Source organism: Elephantulus edwardii, unplaced genomic scaffold (assembly GCF_000299155.1).
Source record: "Elephantulus edwardii isolate Elephantulus edwardi_28Jun2011 unplaced genomic scaffold, EleEdw1.0 scaffold00016, whole genome shotgun sequence".
Classification (NCBI taxonomy): domain Eukaryota; kingdom Metazoa; phylum Chordata; class Mammalia; order Macroscelidea; family Macroscelididae; genus Elephantulus; species Elephantulus edwardii.
This window is the reverse complement of record NW_006399766.1, coordinates 2,214,953-2,222,465: the sequence shown is the minus strand read 5'-3', so window position 1 is coordinate 2,222,465 and position 7,513 is coordinate 2,214,953.

The window sequence follows — 7,513 nt, the reverse complement described above, 5'->3', positions numbered from 1 at the left end:
ATGTTCACAAGCCAGAAACAGAGGTTGGAGTGTAAGAAAGATTTGGATGGAAGAAGAAATTGCAGATATACAAACCACATGAGGTTTTGGCCAAATCAGCAAGGAGTTCCACATTGACCTTTTAAGTTTCTGGTGTCAGACTGAAATAGTTGTGCTTCCAATAACAACTGCAATTGGCCAAGAAATGTCATCTTCTCTGGGCAACTGTAACCTTGGGCCAGGTGGCTTTCTTCAACCTAGAAAGACCCTCTATTGTTGCTATGTAGCATGAAGTTGAAATCAAGTCATAGTTAATCCTCCAGTGGGTTTTCATAGGCAAATGGTATCAAGGGTTTATTGTTCAAAATAGCTATCTCAGCCATTAAGTTTAATTTTGCCACATGAATGGGCAGGATCATAAAATAGGAAGTGTTAATTTACCCACAGGGGGATTGACTAGTTTCACTATTAAATTGGGCAGACTCAGTGGCAGAATTTGGGAATCTCAATACCAAAAGGAAGAAGAAGCAATGCACATCCCTCAGGGCTAGACATTCCTGTGTCAGTCAGATTGGGTCTACAGGAACAGTGAAAGCATAGCCACAGCAGAGAACCAGAGACCTGATGTGAAACAGAATTGCCCTTGGGACTGCTGGCCAGATCCAGAGGTCTTTACTTAAGCTTGTTGGAGGGTTGAGATAAGATACCATAACTGGTAGGTCAAAGGGAACTTTGTAACACTGACCTAAGTGATAAGGCTGAAGTTCAAAGGCTCTGCAACCACACTTGGGAAGCTGTCTGAACTGAGGGACTGTATCCTGATGCCAACCTGAATTATAGTCTGTTAACTTCCCTAGTAAATCCCATGATGTGAACATGTTTCTCTGAAGTTTATGTAGGTACTGCAACAGATTTTGGACCGAGTAGACAAGTAGGGTTGGTGCTGGCATGAATAGAAAGTGGTGAGAGAGTGTGGGTTGGGGCATGTCTGACCCCTTGGAAATCGGTTTTGTGTTGTGTATTTTGTTGATGGAGATAATTTCTGTCTGTGGAATTAGTTCTTGTTGTGCACTCTTGAATCAGTACTGACCCATAGCTAACCTTCAGGCCAGTTTAATCACATGGAAGGAGACTGCCCACCTTTTTCTTGTGGAGCAGCTGGTGAATTTGAACTGTGTTCCTTTGTGATTGCAGCACAGTTCCTTACCACTAGGCCACCAGAGGGCCAAATTGGCTGTCCTCATACTGCTTCCATGCTTCCCTTGTACTTTTTAGAGGCTGTAAAGTTACTATAAGGAGATTACTCATATTTCTCCTGTGGAAAAACTGGTGGATTCAAATCACGTTCCTTTGTGTTGGCAGCACAACTCCTTATTACTAAGCCACCAGAACTCCCTAGAAAGACTCTGTTATTATTGTTGTTAGGTGCTGTCCAGTCACATATGATTCATGTTGACCTTATGAACAACAGATCTGAACTCTATCCTATCCTGTGCCAACTTCACAGTCTCTGACACACTCGTGTCCATTGTTTCTGTTACTGTGTCAGTCCCCCTAGTTGAGGATCTTCCTTTCCTTTCTTTTCTGTACCCCACCTTTCCAAGCATGATGTCCTTCTCCAAAAAAACAGCCTCTCCTAGCAATATGCCCAATGTATGTGAGACAAAACTTCCCCATCCTTGACACCAAAGAGCCCTCTAGCTCCATCTTCTCCAAGACATATCTGTTTGTTCTTTTGGCAGTCCATGGGATATTCACTCCTTTTCTCCAGCACCAGAGTTCAAAGTTATAAATTTTTCTTCTGTCCTCCTTATTCACTATCCAGCTCTCAAATGCATAGAAAGTGATTGGAAAGACTATGGCCTGAATCAGGCACATGTTAGTCCTCAAATTAACATCATTGTTCCTTAGTAATTTGAAGACATCCCTAACTGCAGACTTTCCAAGTGCAATGTGTCTCCTAATCTCCTGACTGATGATATCAAGTATATTGACTGTGGATCCAAATAAGATGACACTGTTGTCAGTTTCAATCTTTTCTCCATCTATTATGATGTTACCTGTTGGTCGTGTGCAAGAATTTTTGGTTTTTTAACACTCAGACACTAAGAACTGACAAATGATGGCAGTCTGTGGACAGCACTACATACAACTGTGAGATAAGTCTTGCCTTGAAAGGCTGCAATTATCTCACATCTTCAACCATAAGTTACTCACTTCTATCCTGATTTCCTGACCTTAAAAGTCTAAAGCGTAAGAGGAGGTAATGAAATGATGCTCAAAAACTTCATATCCTCCTTCAGTCTGTGAAGTTCATTGGAGAGCCCAAACACTTGGGAAACTGGTCGGAATTATATTGGATTTATATGGGAAATCCCATTTTTAATGAAATGTCTTATGTCCAGCCCTTATTAGTTAGTCAATCTCCACCGTGTATGTCATTTTTCAAAATAAATATCCTTTGGGTACCTAACTATCAAAGTTATCCTATGTCACATTTAAACTTAGAAGCTTCTCAAATGGAAAACTACTTAATGCAATTAAATTATACTTTTAACTTTAAAGTTTGTTGTTATGTGCCATCCAGTGGGAACCAACTCATAGCTGACCCTTTCTTCAATGGGTTTTCAGAGTTCTGTAAGTCACAAGAGAAGAGATTGCCGGTGAATTCAAACCTCCTGCCTATTGGTTGCAGTGCAACTCATTACACACTGTTGTTGTTGTTGTTGTTGTGTTGGAACCCACTCAAAATAAACCCCTTCATCTTTCTTCGAAAGAGCAACTGGTGGATTCAGACTGCATACCTTTGGGTTGGGAATGCAATTTCTTATTTGTAAGCCACCAGAGTTCCCTTCTGTAAGTTATTATTATTGTTGTGTGTCGTGGAGTTGGAATGAACTGGTATCTGACCCTCCAGCATATTTTCAGAGGCAGGACTTTACCTACTATGCCATATGTCCATGAAGATTGTTTAAACGACATTCACCTTTAAATAGTATCTAAGCACACAATAATGAATTTTAAATAGTATTCTGAAATTCTCACTTTTATTAATGTATTTTATCCAAATATGATGTTCTATTTAATTGGAATATTGAAAAATATCAGGCTATAGGTAAAGGTTGAATAAATTAAACAATGAAACGACCTAAAATTAAGAGTATAAAAATATATTTCACTCAATTGAATAAAAATAATTAAGTAGGTAATGAGGAAATTAAGTTAGGTTTAAGTTGAACGGGAATTTATAAAAAGAGAAAATATTTTAATTAGCTTTGCCATAGTCTTGCCTGTCTATTTAATCTGAAGAGAATCTATAAAATTTTACTTTCATAAAATACCTGTCAAACACAGAGTAGTGATGAAATCACCTCTGTATTGCCAAACGGTAAAAATGATAGACAACATTTATAGAAAATTAATGACTACAGAAAAGGAGCTCTGGTGGCCTACTGGTAAGAAGCTGCTCTGCAATCCCAAAGGCATGTGGTTGGAATCCACCAGCCATGTCAGAGGGCAGGAGGCAGTCTCCTCCCATGTGATTTACTTCTTCTGAAAATCAGCTGGAGGTTCACCTGTGAGTGGTTTCTACTCCATGGTACATAACAACAACAATGGCTGCAGAGAGGAACTCTGGTGGCTTGCTGATAAAGAAAGGCACTACCAATCCAAAGAAAGGCATGTCGCTCTGTGGAAGAAAGATGGCCAGTTTCCTCCTGTGCCATCTACTGCCTCTAAAAACACGGTGGAGCTGAAGTTATGTGTCAGTTCTGAGTCGATGGTACACAGCAGTGACTACAATTGTTAAGTACTATCATGACTGGGAAGTGATAGGAGAATTCTGGGGCACTATTAATGTCCTGTTTTCTGATCAGATATATGTATACAACAAATGTTCACCATTCAGTAATTTGTTAATCCTATCTCCATACCTTTTCAACCTGTATGCAAAGCAGATTATCCAGGAGGCTGGGCTCTATGAGGAGAAATGTGGGGTCAAGATTGGTGGACGATTTATCAACAATCTGCGTTATGCAGATGATACAACCCTGCTTGCTGAAACTGAAGAAGACTTGAAGCACCTGCTGGAGAGGGTCAAGGACTGCAGCCTACAATATGGATTGAGGTTCAATGTCAAGAAGACAAAGATTCTCACCCTGGACCAACTGGCAGCATCAGGATGGATGGTGAAGAGATTGAGATTGTTCACAGCTTTAGTTTGCTGGGCTCCACAGTCAACACTCTTGGCACCAGTAGCTAGGAAATTAAAAGGTGCATTGCCATGGGAAAGTCTGCTGTTAGGGACCTCTCCAAAGTACTGAAGAGCAATGGTGTCACTCTGGAGACTAATGTGCATCTGATACAGGCCATGGTCTTTGCAATCACTTGTTATGCATCAGAGAGTTGGTGGAGAAAAGTATTGAGAGTACCATAGACTGCTAGGAAAACAAACAGATTCATCCTGGAAAGGGTTTAACTGGGTGGCTCCTTGAGGCAAGGATTCTGAGGCTACCTCTAACATACTTTGGACATGTTGTGAGGAGAGACCAGTCCTTGGAGAAGGACATCATGCTTGGGAGGCTGGAGGGACAGCGCAGGAGGGGAAGGCCCTCTGTAAGGTGGACTGATTCAGTGACTGGGATAATCGGGATGGGAGTGTCAGAGACAGTGCGATTGGCACAGGACAGATCAGAGTTTAGGGCTGTTGTACATTGGGTTGCTATGAGTCGCAAGCAACTTGAGAGCACATAACAACAACAACAACATACAAATTATATATACATTTTTATATTGGAAAAAATGTTACTCATAGAATGAAGATGTCATTACAATCAGCCATCTACAAGACTGGTCAAAGAAAAAAGAATGAATATTTATGTCAGAATATACCATGACTCCTTATGAACTCTATGCCCTCTCACTGAATATTCTATCTACACACACAAAACAAAACAAAACCTAGACAAATGTATAGTGTTATATACAACTCAGTTGCCCAAAACATGACAAGTCTTTCAGTACTGCCTGTAGGTATAATCAATTTGAGAACTATGACAATCCTCAGATTTTCATTTGTCTGCCTTTCAGAAGCCATGATGCTTGTTTTTCAGATTATCAATATTAAATATATTTTATGTAAGATAAAGTCATCCTTAGGAACTTTTGATTCCATAAAGGAATCCAAATCCTGCAAGGTTGCTCTTCATTATCTAGTACTGTCCCTTAGAGTCATTTCACATACTTCTTCTAAATATATATTGAATTCAAATGTTCTGGAAAGGTACATATGGAGCAGACATCAGTTTATCTACTACACGATACTAATCAGTGTCCAAGAAGCAAACAGCTTGATTTAGGGTCTGACTCATCCTCTTTCAGCCTTTTCTGGACTGTTATTGTTGTTATGTGGCATTGAGTCACCCGCTATTCTGAACCCTGCCCTGTCCTGAGCCAGTCTCTCACTGACTCTGACACACCTAATCTCATTGCCCCAGCTACTGTGTCAGTCTGTCTTTTCTGGGGTCTTCTTCTCCTGTGCTGACCCTCGTCTTTCCAAGCAAGGATGAGGTACTTCTTTAAGGACTGGTCTCTCCTGGCCACATGCCCAAAGTATGGGAGACGGAGCTTCAAAATCCTAGCCTCCAAAGAGAAACTTGGTTAAACCCTCTCTAAGACAGATATATTTGTTTTCTTGGCAGTCTATAGTATGTTTAAGAAACTTCTTCAGCACCAAAACTCAAAGGTATCAATTCTTCATCGGTCATCCTTAGTCTTTGTTCAGCTCTCTGATGTACAGCAAGTAATTATGAAGACCATGGCCTATACTTAAAATGATTTGAAAAGTGCTAGAAAGAAAGGTGACCCAACAGAGCATGGAAATTATTGAACAATATTATTGATATCACATGCAAGCAAGATTCTGCTGGAGATCATCCAAAAATGACTGCAACAGCACATCAACAGAGAACTGCCAGAAGTCCAGTCTGGGTTTACAAGAGATCGTGGTACTAGGGATATTGTAGCTAATGTTAGATGGATCTTGCTGAAAGCAGAGAGTATCAGAAGAATGTCTATCTGTGTTTCATTGATTATGCAAAGATGTTTGATTGTGTGGATCACAACAAACTAGAGCTGACTCTGAGAAGAATGGGAATCCCAGAACACTTTATCGTGCTAATGCAAAACCTTTTCTTGGACCAGGAGGCAGTCATCATAACAGACCAAGGAAACAGTGCATGGTTCAAAATGTGAAATGATGTATGCGAGGGATGTGTCATGTTTCTATACCTTTTTAACCTATATGCAGAACAGTTTATCTGGGAGGAGAAGTGTGGCATCAGGATCAGAGGAAAATTCATCAACAATCTGCATTATGCAAATGACACAACCCTGCTTGCTGAAACTGAGGAGAACCTGAAGCACTTGCTACAGGAGGTCAAGGACTGCAGCCTCCAATATGGACTGAGGTTCAATATCAAGAAGACAAAGATTCTCACCACGGGGCCAATAGGAAGCATCATGATGGATGGTGAAGAAATTGAGATTGTTCACAGCTTTAGTTTGCTTGGCTCCACAGTCTTGGCACCAATGGCCAGGAAATCAAAAGTTGTATTCGAATGGGAAAGGCTGCTGCTAGGGACCTCGCCAAAGTACTGAAGAGCAATGGTGTCACTCTGGAGACTAATGTGCGTCTGATACAGGCCATGGTCTTTTCAATCACGTGTTATGTGTCAGAGAGCTGGGCAATGACTAGGCATGACAGAAGGAGAATTGATGCCTTTGAGCTGTGGTGATGGAGAAGACTACTTAATATACCATGGACTACTAAGAAAATGAACAGTTTCATGCTGGAGAGGATGAAACTGGGTTGCTCCTTGGAGGCAAGGATTCTGAAGCTTCATCTGACATAATTTGGACCTGTTGCTAGGAGGGACTAGTCCTTGGAGAAGAATGTCATGCTTGGGAGGGTGGAGGGACAGAGCAGGAGAGGAAGACCCTCTATGAGGTGGATTGATTCAGTGACTGAGGTAATTGGGTAGGTGTGTCAGAGACAGTGAGATTGGCACAGGATAGAGCAGAGTTTAGGGCTGTTGTACATAGGGTAGCTATGAATCTCAGGTGATTCGCCAGCACATAACAACAACGATAATAACAATTCTAGTGGATCTCATTTCATGATAGTTCATTTCAGTTTATTACAATGAGTTATTTTTAATAGGAAAAGTATGTTTAAATGATTAACAATGCCTTATCATTTTAATGAGAAGAAACATAGAAAGGCTTATTACAATCCAATTTTTTTAATAATTCCGTAAGTACTATAATGAAATTCCCCTACAGTATAAGAAAACAGTTGATGTAAGTTTTTCCTTCTCAATTTTAGCATTGCTGTTGTGTACCATCAAGTCAGAACTGAAGCATAGATGAGCCTCCAGCAGGTTTTCAGAGATAGTAAATTGTATGTTAGGAGATTGCCCATCCTTCTCCCACAGAGAAGCTGATGGATTTGAGCCAATTGCAGCGCAGCTTCTTA